This window comes from Calonectris borealis, chromosome 1 (genome assembly GCF_964195595.1).
Source record: "Calonectris borealis chromosome 1, bCalBor7.hap1.2, whole genome shotgun sequence".
Taxonomy (NCBI): Eukaryota; Metazoa; Chordata; class Aves; order Procellariiformes; family Procellariidae; genus Calonectris; species Calonectris borealis.
The window spans coordinates 84,599,595-84,613,373 of NC_134312.1; positions in this window are offsets into that span (position 1 = coordinate 84,599,595).

Genomic DNA, 13,779 nt, shown 5'->3' on the forward strand with positions numbered 1-13,779 from the left:
CAAATTGAACATGTGGGATGTTTCCTAGCACTGATGATGACCTGTACAGAAGGGTAGACAATGGTGCTGTTTAATCAGCCTGGCCTCCAGAAAAGCGTGGTCACCATGTAAACTGCCTGCTGTGAGCGGTACACAGATTGCATTAACTCACAAACTACACCTGAAACTTGTGTGAGACAGCATTATTTAGCCCAGGCTGAAATGTACCAAGGACTGTCCTTATAATACAGACAGCTACGGTTCTGTGCCTGGAAATATTTCCCAGCACTGTTTAACAGTGCTGATGCAACCTAAGCTTTCCATATTTGGGTCCCAACATGGTGTTACTCAAGCAGGCAGTTGGAAGCTCTTTGTCTGGCAAAACCAGTTCCAGGATGCCCAGAAATTTCCAGCTAACTTGGGATCCCTGGTCCCAAGGCTCTCTATACTCTTTTTGCAGATGGGGTTGGGAAGACCGATCTCCATTTTACCTCTCTCACTGGGCCACTCTAGAACAAGCATGCATCACGGGGGCCATACATTATGCACAGGAGCTGTTAGTGCTAGCATTGCCTTTGTCTCAAGTGAATATTTCACTGCTCAACTGATTGAAATAACCGGCCAGAGGCCAGATAACCCAACTGATTTCAGAAATCAGCTTTGAGTTGGTCTAAATCAGTGTTAGGCTCCTAGGCAAGGAAGACTGGACACTTTATTTTGATGGACACATTCTTCCCATTCTTGTCTCTTTGTGAAGGAAGATCATGTTACTGAGAATGGCAGGCAAACTTAAAAATTTTTGTCTAAAACCTGAGATTTTCCTACAGAAAGCACCAGCCAGATCTGTCATAAATCAATAAACCATAGCCAAAGAGGTCCAGCTGCTGGCAAACTTCTGACAGGAGTTGCACCCACCGGGGCCAGCACTGGGGAGATCTCTCTGACCCTGTCCCACCGTGCTCCTCCTACCGTGTTTGCCCAGGTGCGTTCTGTATTCCTTGCTTGGCTTCGGCAAACCTGGCTCTTGGTCACAGGAACATATATTTGAAGGACCTGCACTGAAGGCAGTGACTGACAGCTGCACAGATGTCATAGACCTGAACAAAGTCTCTAAAATAGAGAAAGCACAGCAAGGCTGTGCACAGTTTCTAGTTCTGCAGTTTCTTTCTCTAAATGGACTTCGAGAAGGCCTTTGTGATAGAAGCGCTAAGCCAAGAGACCCATGGGGAGTAAGGGGTCTACCCCTCCTGAAAACACACTGTTCAGCTGAAGCAAAGGGCATAGTACATACTGACAACACAAAACCATATAGATACCTGTTCTCCGCAGATAACTTGAATCAAAAATGAAAAGGAAGAAGAGGAGACTTAGTAAAGGTCACACCCATGATCATGGAAGACATCTTCCATGGTTCAGAATGAGAACCAGGAGCAACGGCACCTTGGAAATCACTCCAATGTTTTAGTATCTTTGAAGAAAACAAAAAGGCAATAGTATCAATGTTCTGTATGAGAAGGGTACTGGGGAAGCACTGATGTCTGCAGAGCACTTTGACAGGAGGCTGTGCAGAGAGGAGGAAGTCATCGGTTTCTTTAAAGAATCACATCTGTTAGAGAGCCTGTAGTGCAGAATAATTCATCAAAGCAACCGAATCATTCTTCATTCTCTTCTAGACACTCATCACCAGCTTCATACAGGTCTAGGGCCTCCTCCGTTGTTGCCTTCTTTCCCTTCCAGTCACAAACTTCATGCTCCTGATCACTGACATTTCCAGCTCGCCTCTTACACACACATACACACACTCTATAACTACTGTGTAGCATCTTCAAAGTCAATGGGATTTGATATCCTTGTGTTCCGATAGTGAAGTATACTTTTGCAGTAAGAATATTTCACAGTCTGTGCAGGGTTCATAACAATCTGTGAGGTCATAATGTTTCTGCAACCCAACCAGCATCCATAATATAATGGAATCCCTTGAAAGAATCTCTCCATAATGCCAAGGTAGACTGCTGCACCCACTTTCTGCTGCCTTGACAGTAGAATTTGTCCACTGCACCAAAGCCAAGCAAGGAATTGAGAACACACCTGGACAAACACAGCAGAAGGAGCCGGAACTGACTGGGTCAGAAAGCTTGAAGGCAACATAGTGTAAACTGTTCTATGTCTCTCAATGCTTGGCTCCTGCACCGAGATCATTCAAAGAACTGCAAATCTTCTGAAATTTTTGCCCAGAAATGTAGTGCAAGCCTTTAGATTGTAGGCTTTAAATTTGTTAATTGGAATTGAGCTTTGGAGAATTATGGAACTATGGCCGAGGGAGTTTGGAAACCTTCACAAGAAGGTTCTCAAACCATGGGCAAGCCATGGATCTCTCTCCAAAGAACAGATGTGAACCCTGAAACGTGCAGCTTTGCATACTTTTCACAAAAAGGCACAAATAACTAGTGCAGCTTATTTCTAGCTAACACTCCAAAAATCCACACAACCCATTGAAAGAGCCTATTATCTTCTGAACCTTCTCGGCCCAATACCAAAGCTTTGGTTCTTGCTTCTTCTCTCCTACTCACCCCACTGAACTAAGAAAGTCTCACCAGCACGCCAGGCATAGTGACTTCTCCGAATCACAACATTCTGACTTGTAAATTCAAATCTAGCCATCAAGTAGATAAGCACTCATGGAAGTTGAAAACTGCTTAAAAGTTGGTAAAACTGGCTCAGCCAAAACCACAAAGACTTCCAGATCTGAATGCTGAGGCTTAGGAATCATCTCCAGTGTTAACAAAGAATCAAAACCCAAACCAGAACCTAGTGGTAAAGTTTGGGGTCCTAGATAAAGCAAGTTCCACCGGAATAATTGTAGCGAAGCTTCAACTACATGTAATATATTTGTGGACCCATTTGTCAGGTGTTATGTGAGATTCTTAATTTTGGCAAGGCCACTTACTTTCTCAATTAAGTGGCAACTTTGACTGCACCCAAGTTGCTCCTTCTTGGTGGAAGGACCAAACAAAACTCATTTGGTATGGAAATAGTTCCAATAAACTGACCTGAGACATTGCAGTAGCTTGGAAGAGCTGATCTTTGTCGAATACCTTGAATACTGCCAGACGCGGACAGAAGGCTACACTCCAAGTCAGGATATTTCCTAAAAATCTTGTGACTGTGCCTTTTCCATTTAATGTAGGACTGAGCATACAACTGGAGATGAACAATGCAGCAAGTGAACCATGCAGCCCACAGTTACTGAACACAGGCTCAGAAGTTTAAAATTAAAAGGCATGTGGAAGAAGCATCAATGTAAAACAGATATTCAGCGTTAGACACAATTCACAATGCTGCTCTATCTGCACCAGCTATTTTGATGACACACATACACATATGCCAGGTGCACAGGCGTGCCATCTTTCTGGAGGCTGCATGAAGAAAGGGACAGGGAAGATTTCATCCTTTTGAGGAAAGATATCAGAGATTTTTCTTCTTCCTCTGGCAATCTCATCAGTCCCTTCTCTTGCTTCCCTCCCTCTCCTCTGCTATCATCTTTGGGTAGCCTTCCTTTGCTGAGCTGTGAAGGATAGGACACAGTAAGCAGTTGGCCAGTTCACAGATGAGCAGAGCCACAGCCCCCAGGCACTTGGAGGGAAAGGACCTGCCACACGGGGTAATTCCCTTCCTGGACACGGGTGTGCCCAGTCAGGGGGATAGTGTCTATTTAACAAAGCTCTTTTCTCCTTCTCTAAGCTTATTCTTCTCCCACCCCACAGCTCTCCTGTGATTCTACCTCCTTGTTTTACTGCACATAGAGAACGTGAAAATATTTGCTCCCTACAGCAGAGACACCAGCTATGCCATCCAGCATCCAGACTCAAGCAGACATGACAGTTTGAAGTAAGGTGTGATAGCTATCAAGGGGCCTATCTGCTAAATACCAGGAAGACTTCAGGGACACTAAAGGTAGTTCTAAAATTTCTGCCTCTGTACCCAGTCTGAGGACATGTTAGCCACACAGTGTTATGGGGCTGAGCTAGGTGGAGTACTCACCTCGCTGTTTAAATAGCTGTGGGACACACTACAGCAATTAAGCATATTTGTATTCCATAGGAAGCGATGAGATGATTTACACTGTAACATACGTTGTTCTGGCTATACGTGCAGAAAGCTGGGCAACGTCTGGATCTCATGCTGTGGTTCCACCAGCCAGGAATCCAGACGGTAACGCATCAGTACCCGCAGCCGAGCAGGGGATCTCCTGGTTCTTATGTTTGCAGGCACTCTGGCTAGCAGCTGCTTGGACCCTATTGGTTCCAGACCACTCTTTTTCTCCTTCTAGAAGAATCAGAAGAAGGAGGAAGAGGTGGGAGAGATAAAGTCCTAAAGAGTCCATCATCAGCCTCACACTGAGCTTCCCCTTGCTGTGAAGCCATGGCTCACAGAGTTCCCATCCACAGCACGGGTGCGCCAGGGAAGGTTTAGATTGGATATTAGGAAAAATTTCTTCACCAAAAGGGTTGTCAAGCCTTGGACGAGGCTGCCCAGGGAAGTGGCTGTGTCACCATCCCTGGAGGTGTTTAAAAGATGTGGAGATGTGGCATTTAGGGACATGGTTTAGTGGAGGACTTTGTAAGGTTTTACGGTTGGACTTCATGATCTTAAGGGTCTCTTCCAACCTAAATTATTCTATGATTCTATAGGTCTTTCTTCTAAAGCGTTCCTGAACTTGCTTCTGAGGAGAAGCGAATACAGTTGCTTCTCATACCCTGCTTGTTACATGGAACAGCAGGATTAGGGAGAAATACCCATCAAGAGGTATCCCACATTGCTATTTGCTATTCCCTCTCTTAGTATGTAAACGTAAGAAAACACAGCCCCTTGCCAAAATTTACACCTGCCATGGAGAGATACTAGTGAGCAAGGGCAGGCCTCCTGGCTGCACGTCCGTGGCCATGGGGAAGAGCTGCCCCACATTTGCACAGCAGCCATTGTCTGCTGCTTCCCAGCCATCCGCTTCACAGCCATTTGGATGATCTTGTCACCTATGAAGATGTACTGCCTGGCTCTCAGGAAGCATTCGGTCACGGAGGCTGTTAGCCTAGGAGAGAGAGTCTGAGACAAGAGAACAGGCTGCCAACAGTCGGGTCTACATAAGTAGAGACAGAGAGTTTAGGAAAACTTGTTCTTTACTGTACTGAGGAGAGAAGGGTATTTGTTTACCAGAAGTTGCCTTTCACATGACCATCTCAAAATCCAGTGGAGGATCCACTGCTATGTTTGAACAGAAGCTCCCTCTGGTAGCCTGGGTGGGAGAGAAGTAAGAGTGAAAATTTTTCCAGAAGCAACAACTACTTTCCCTCTGCCATAATCATATTGTACTCCTGAAGAAGGAACCACCTGATAATGGTACAAGGTGACTCAGTACTGGAGGTATTGAAATGGTGTAACAGATCTGATGAACCTGTCTGCAAGAATCCTACAGCTTTAATCTTTAGCTCTTCTGTCAGCTGTCCTGTCTTCTCCAGGTATACTACAGCACACAGATGATGGGGGCAAACAACACCATGTTCTTTTGCCACCAGGCATATGTCTGGTATGCAGAACCAGGTGGTTCAGGTCCTCCAGTGATGTCACCTGGGCATCAAAGATAAAGGACAAGGCAAGAGCAAAGCTCTGATATTCAGGCAAACGGGGTTTGCTTCCTTAACGTCACAACTTACCCCGTCTCTGCCTGCTTTCCACCACAAATCCTCTCAACATTTGTCCAGCCACATACGTTGCCCCATTTACCACCTTCTGCAAGCCTCCACTCAGCTTCATCAATTGCTATGCATGTCATTCATCCCCTTCAGCATTTTCTCATACATGTAAAATGCAGCCATGTCAGTAACATCTTGGTTTAGTGACTCAAAATAAAAAGTTGGTGTAAGAGGAAATTATTGTTCAGCCCAGTCTTTAGCAAACAATTTCTACTTGTTTGATTTCAAAACATGGATTTTGGGTCAAAAATGTCACTTTTTACTTAAAACAAAATGTATTGTCTCCATTTTGGGCACTTTCAAGTGAAGCAACACAGTTGAAAAGGAGGGCTATGCTGGATATCTCTCATAAAAACAACTGGCTGATTGTCCCATTTGTTATCATCAGTGCCAGCAGCAGAGGGCCCAAGAACCAGTCTGACTGGTTAGCAGCACCTTGTATTAGCAGCATAGAGCAAGCCGTAAGGCACAAGGCTATATAGTTCATGTCTGATGCTAAAATGAGGGCTGAACTTTTAAAGATCTAGTTGAATCCTTGTTAGTGTCAGTTGTTCATTTATTTTTAACTTGGAAAAAAAAAAAAACAATCCAATTCTCAGACCTTTTTGCAACTGCAGGACTGGGGGGGGGGGAAATCAGCATGCAAACTTACAGGCTCAAATTCAAACCTTAGGACCATTCTGTTATGTTCACTTGCATTACGCTCTACTCTGCTCTTGTGAGACCCCACCTGGAGTACTGCTCTGGAGTCCCCAGCACAGGAAAGACATGAACCTGTTATAGCAGGTCCAGAGGAGGGCCACAAAAATGGTCAGAGGGATGGAACACCTCTCCTAATGAAGAAAGGCTGAGAGAGTTGGGGTTGTTCAGCCTGGAGAAGAGAAGCATCTGGGAAGACACTATTGCAGCCTTTCAATATGCAGAGGGGGCTTATAAGAAAGATGGAGAGAGACTTTTTACCAGGGCCTATAGTGACAGGACAAGGGGCAACAGTTTTAAACTAAAAGAGGGGAGATTTAGATTAGATATAAGGAATAAATTCTTTATAATGAGGGTGGTGAGACACTGGAGCAGGTTGCCTGGAGAAGTTGTGGATGTCCCATCATTGGAAGTGTTCAAAGTCAGGTTGGATGGGGCTTTGAGCAACCTGATCTAGTTGAAGATGTCCCTGCCCATGGCAGGGGGGTTGGATTAGATGACCTTTAAAGGTCCCTTCCAATCCAACCCATTCTGTGACCCTATGAAGAGCTTGTAGGAACCTACCTTTAGAAAGCTGAAGAAGTCAGCTGGTTGATTAAACCACAAGGAAAGATATCTTATACGTTCCAGGGGCAGAGGATCAATGACAGGTACTGGAAATGACCTTACCCCTGGTACAGAGCAGTCAAAGTCCTCATTGACTTCATAGGGATAACCTCCATTTTGGAAGGAATACATAGAACACACCTGCATAATCACACAAAAAAGCCAAGAAAACTGAACAAAAGGCTCACACTGCAGACAAAACATGATAAGATTGCTACCCAACCGTCACTCCACAGATTTCTCTCTCCGTTCTTAACCTTTTTAAATACCAGCAACCCACCATGTACTGCAACTCTCCAAAAACCAAATGGGTCATTCTTTAACCAAGATCATCCATTTTTAAAAGGTAGAATGTTAGTGTCATCTAATCACAGTTCAGCAGACTTGTCGAAGATTTCGAAGTCTGTGGAATGCTGGAGTGTTTGCACCTTTTCCCCAAAAATAATTTTTTAAACTACTGAATAAAGAGAGACCAGATCTCATATCTCCCACTGACGAAGAGCATGCTGTTTAAGATCAGCAGTAATCTGTGCTGTACCGCAGCTACGTGGCCAGCAAGTCAGTAGATGGGTTAGCCAGAGAGCAAACAAATAGTTCTCGGCCACCCAGAACAGGCGTTGCCTCTTGCCCTAGCCAGAAGTGCAGAAACACAGGAAAATGGGGTTATACGGGTTAGGAAGCTGGGAATACCTAAACAGGGAAGGTTAGAGTGAAGGAGAAAGGTATAGACAAATAGGATACAAACCCCTAAGAAGTAAAGCTTTCTTAAATTTTACTGCTTATGTAACAGCTTGGCTTAAAAATAAGCCTTTTAAAAAGTGAGTTTAAAGTCATAACAGACATATGCTGAGTTCTGAATATCCTTTTAGAATACAGCCAAGTAATTAAAGTAAAAAAATAATAAAGCCCTACATATTTCCTACAATGTTTTATAGGTAGACTACTGAGCAAGTATAAGTCACTAGTGAATGTCCAGAAAACAGTTTACAAAGGTGTTCAGCCAGTTTTTGACAAGAGCAGTCTGTTCATGTCTCCACAGAGTATTTCCTTTTTTTCTGTTTATTCACCTGGTTCAAAGTAATGACTAGCTTATTCAAACTGGAAGAGTCTTTGGGGACTGCAAAAGCATGGAAATTGCTTTTGCCCTCCATATCTGCAAATAGGAACAAGTTGTGAGGAGCTAAGCTCTATGATTTCTGAAACACTAAGGAACACAGTGACCAGAAGAAGGAAAAAAAGGAAAAAAAAAAAATCAATCAGTTAATTATTTTTTGAGAGATAAATCTTGCTTTGTTTAAATTGAATCCATGTAAATGTCAAATATGTTTAGACAAGCTTACTTTCCATGAATCCAAAACATCTAAGGTAGCTTTATTTAATGACAAATTTTAAGTGCTGAGGGATTTGTGCATTAATTGAATTCCAGCTTCCAACTGGAATGAATTGAGAAACAAAACCTGATACTTATCTTGTTATATTCTCATCATGCAACTGATAGAAGTGAGGACTCTAACACATTAACCTGACAGGGTTGATTAAACATGCACAGCCATAGCACACATTTCTGGATAGCAAAAATAGGTTTAAAAGGCAATGTAGACAATATTAGCTTAGTGTATACTGGTTACCAGCCCAAAAGAAGATGAAGTAGTTTAACTAAAGGCTTCTTATTTGTTCATTTAAATGTATTTAAGTAAATAATTTATATCACTTTAATGTGCATCAGTTGATCTCAGCAATGTTGCAGTTCTGACCCCAGCTCTTTTCCCAGCACAGGGACCTGCTGCCCATTCATCAGCTCAGCTCCTTCTACAACTCAACACAATTTTTCTGACTTTCCTCCCTATCCTGGGGCGTCACTGCCTGTTGCAGCAAGCCGCTCAGGCTGCTGCTGCAGAGCTCATCCCCTGGCCGCGGGAGCAGCACGCTCTGGTCCACAGCACGCACAGCACACAGCCAGCTGGGAGCTGCCCGCAGCTGGAGGATCACTGTTACCCCTGGCAGATCTTGCCCAACGTGACCTACAGCAGCAGGCTCCAACAGGGAGAAAGTGGCCTGGGAGCAAACAGGGACACAAAAAGAAGGCATTAGAAAGAGAAACCAGTCAGAGGACAGGTAGTGGCCTGGCTGTAGTTCTTCCACTGCTTCAGCAGAGCTCTCTGTGCAATGCAAACGAGATAATGTCTCTCTCATTCTTTCTTCCCTTTCTGCACCTCTCTTACTCCCCCAGTCTGCTTCAGTGTAAGCCCCACCTGATTACTGAAGTTCAGGGAAACCTTGAATTTTGCTGTAAGAAACAAGGCCTCCACCAAGGAACATGGTGTGAGCCACCCAGTGAGGGGCTAGGAGCAGAGTGGGAGGAGAAGGAGAGAGGGATGGAGAAAGAGACCTTCAGACCTAGGAAAAAAGAGGAGGAAGTGAGAGTCTAATCAACAAGATCTAACACTATTCCCTCATGGAGACAGAGTCCTTCCCCAGCCCATGACTTCCTCAGTTATCCCCTATAATTTTGAGGTGTCCCTGCATTCAACAGGGCGCAGCCTCCTTTACTTCGGAAGCGACTTTCCGTACTTCCAACATCCTTCTTGAGGTCAATGAGTTTCTCACCATCCTCAACAAGCCTGTCATTCCCAGCACCTGGAAAAGAAGCACAGCACATGTTCAGCTGAAAACTCCCCTCTCTGAAACTCCTCCCCATCCCTTCATACTCTACTAGTGCCAGGAAAGATACAGCGAGATCAGATAGCAAGAAGTGAAGCAGCAGAAAAAAGCACCTGGGATATTTAAAAAAATAAGTTCAAAGGTCACAGCTAGTTACTATGCCTGGAAGAAAAGGGGAACCAACAGTGGGAAGGGGTGGAGGGTTGCTGTGAAAAAAGGGAACAATTGACTACATCTAATGATCATCTCCAGGGCTGTCTGGGCTAAGCACAGACCACGGATGCTGCAATCAAGACCAGTTTTGCCATTACCCACAGCATCTTGACTTCAGCCACCACTGCCTCACTCCAACACACGCAGGTCCTCCACCCACTGTGACCACAGGGTGCTCACAGAGAAGAAGAGGTCCACGGGGTCAATACCATAATCCACCCAGACCTCCCACTCCTGGGCACAGGCCAGCACCCAATACAGGACCCTGGCTTTGAGGTAACTCTTGGTGGTGCTGTACTATGGCTGCAGGCACAAATAGCTGCTCTGATAGTATGGACCAATTGTCCCCAAATCATACGCAGGATCCTCACTTGCAAATTTCTTCTGAAAAGGAAATAAAGACAGACACACAGCTATTCAGACAGAGCTCCATGATTTCAGGTGCAACGTGCATGCCTTCAGCCCTTTGCTGAGCAGCACCAGCGTGGCTCAGGCACAACACAGCACCTCTGATGCCGCAGGGGTTGCCTTTCAGTGTAAGCGGCAGTCCCGTGCTGAGGTGCACAGAGATCAGTTACTCCCAAAAGGCTCTAGAGCACTACGAGATTCCAGTACAATACAGATCCCAGAGCAGTTAGACCACACTACCAAAGTGTATAAAAATGTGACATTAAGAGTAAGATTCATCTTGGCCATCTTTAAGCGTACTCATCTGAGCTAATTCTTTAGGTTCCCTTTACAATTAGTGGGGAGAGACACTCACAGAACATTTCTAGGGTGAGATGACTCAAGTCCGACGATAACCCTGCAGATATAGTCAGACGCACAGCATCCAGTGGTGGCTTATCTTTCACCATTAGCTCTACAGGGAACACAAAGTGACTAGCCTAGATATAAGTGCATAGATTATATGCTTCTAAAATAGATTACATCTATCCTCCCTTAGTATCTAATATTAATTATATGTTACATGTTATAAAATAATATGTTATAATATATACAGCAACAGATAAATATCTGCAGCACATAGGTACAAATTGGTTTTATGCTGACACCAATTGTCAGCTGCTTTCACCAAGGAAGAAATGGCTCCCGAGGAATTAATGCCTAGATGTCCCTTATTTGTTTACATTTTCTTTTCAATTTCTTCCACAGCTTGTGGTATTAGCCATTTTCAGAGGCAGCATTCTGCCGTTGTTACAGACCAGCAAGATCTGAGAAGTCCTACGCTCTGCATTCAGCTACACAGGCTACTAGCACGCCGATATGAAAATGCAGCACGATGCATTATGGGACACATGAAACAAAGATATCAACAACTTCATGAGTACCCATTACTGCAAGTCTTCAAATAAGCCATTTATTTCTAAGCATCGGCAGCCTGAAAAATAGACTTTGGATTTACCCATAGATATGGATGGAATCCAAAAAGACTAGCTTGCTTTTTCAACTACGCAGAGCCAATTCTTGTCTGTTAGAACTTTAGCAGTACCTCTGCATATGCAGGCAACCAAACCACTTGGCTGGACTGAAGACATCCAGAAACAAATCTGTGACTTGGGTCTGAGTTTACTCATGGTCACACACACAACAAAAGACAGATGCCACTACAGAGCGGTAAGGATACACCCATAGAAAAACACAGGCTTGTCTCAACACATCTTCGGAACTGCAGAGGTTATGAATAAACAAGTCACAGAAGCCACACTGCCAGGGACTCCCCTCCCCAGAACTTTTTCAGAGCATACAGAAAAGAAAACTGCACTAGGTCCATTTAGAATAAGAGACTCTTGAGATCCTCCTGAAAATAAAATGGGACCTACAAGATACAGCAAAGGCCTGCCTTCAAATGCTAACAGAAGACAGGAGCTCAGCTCCAGAGAAACCTCACTGTTATTCCTTGCAGCTGTACCCAGAGTGAACACAGCCACGCCAGTGCTACGGGTGATGAGAGTTCATTTGGACTGTGTGCTCTCAGTCCCCTTTAGTAAGGTTGTCACTTGATTCTTCAGTATCTTTTTGTCTCAGTCTGTGGATCTAATCTGCAGGAAAAAAGCCTAAGAAAACCATGCACAAGTTCAACAAAGAAAACTTACTCTTAAGACGAGCCTGAGAGGAGACAACTACCCTCAGAGCCAAGCAATTTGTCTTTCCTGCCCACCTAGAAACTCCAAACAGGCAGAAAGCATCTCCACCGAGATGAAGGAGACTTGAAAAGTCTAGTTCATTGTCTCATGTCCTTGTCCCTTTGTAGGACAAGAGAGAACTCTAAGTGACCTTCCAGTAGATTACTACTTCACTATTCAAAAAAATCCTACTTTCCAGCAGACAGCTTGGCAGCCTGGATAAGTCAGCCACTGACCACTGCAGACACACCAAAAAGCTCTACTTCATCCTCTAGCTTGGAGTAGGAATAAAGGAAAACAAAGGCATCGCATGGTTACTCACCTTCAGCTCCACCAGTGAGTACTAGAAGAAAAAACAAAACAAACAGATTTCTCATTATCTCCTTAAAGCCTTTTTTTGTAATACAGTGGTGGCATAAGGGCTCAGGACCAGTTACTGTGGGAATCAAACCCTCATAGTTGTGCAGATTCAGCTCACCATTCACAAACTTCAGGAGGATTAAAAACATCCAGTTAAGGACCATTTGCTGCCACTGTTGTTTACATTCCATCAGCCTGCAGAAGATAGCCGACATCCACATCTGGAAGGTCAGCTTTCTTTCATTTTGCTGGCAGGGACTCCATGGATTTTTGTGCAGATCTCAAACTATTTTCCAGGGACTCAATTCCCTGGAGAGGTTCTTTGGGTCAAAAGGAAGGAGCTGAGCTGGAGTGCAGTAGCGTAAGGTCAGGGGCTGGCAGTCCTTCGAAGTCATCCAGCTCCAGGTTAGAACGGGGTCTGAGCTGGATTATCTCCAGGGGTAGGTCTACAGAAAGGACCTGAGGCTTTACCTGGCTTTGATTATGAATTCCTGCTGCTGCTCAGGAATGCTGGATTGGTAGTTCCTAAAGAATAAAATGCTCAAGGGCAAGATCAAAAGCAGAGAGCTGCACCCCTGTGTAAGGCCAGTCTAAGTCTCCTGTTGACATTTCCTCATACTACCCACCCCACATTTTCTCCTTTACATTCCTCACCTCATCATTCAAAGGGATGAAAATGCTGTTCAGAGTGACAATTTGAGACTGTACTGCAATGGAAAAAAGCAAACGAAATACTTGTGAGCATAACCTTCAGGCACAGGGTCAGCCCATTCCACCCCTACCCAGCCCATACTCCAAAATTGGAGGTGTCCTTTCAGGGCATTCCCATAGGCATCATGCTTTAGTTCTCAGAAGATCTGAGGGCGTAACAGAGCCCTGAGGATATAGACTGAGAAGAAATACACAAGAAGAGTATGAGAATACGAGCCTAAGAGAAATGCTGAAGGAGGAAGCGAGGTGCATATAGTCCCTAAAACATAAACTTATGAAGAGTCTGAAGGAGATGAGAGACTGGATTTGTTTGCAGGAAGCGGCTGAAGTATCCTTTATTTCACATTATATTTCAAAGCATGGTAATGATTCAACAAATAGTAACAGTTTTGTCTTACAAAATGCACAAAAGACATGGGGCCTTGAAAAAAGATGTTAATCAAATATTTATTTCAATAAGTATATTTTTCCACCTTCATGGGAAAGAATGTAGGTGTGTCATTCTCCAATAATTAAAATTAAGCCATGCCTTCAGTGTAGTTGGAGTGTTTATTACTGGAGAAGCTATTCTGAATAAGCCAGGTATTACTGAAGCACCAGTCAATGTACAAACAAAAAAAATCCTCCAAAAAATCCCCCCCAGTGATATATCAACTACAAATAGAAAAGCATAG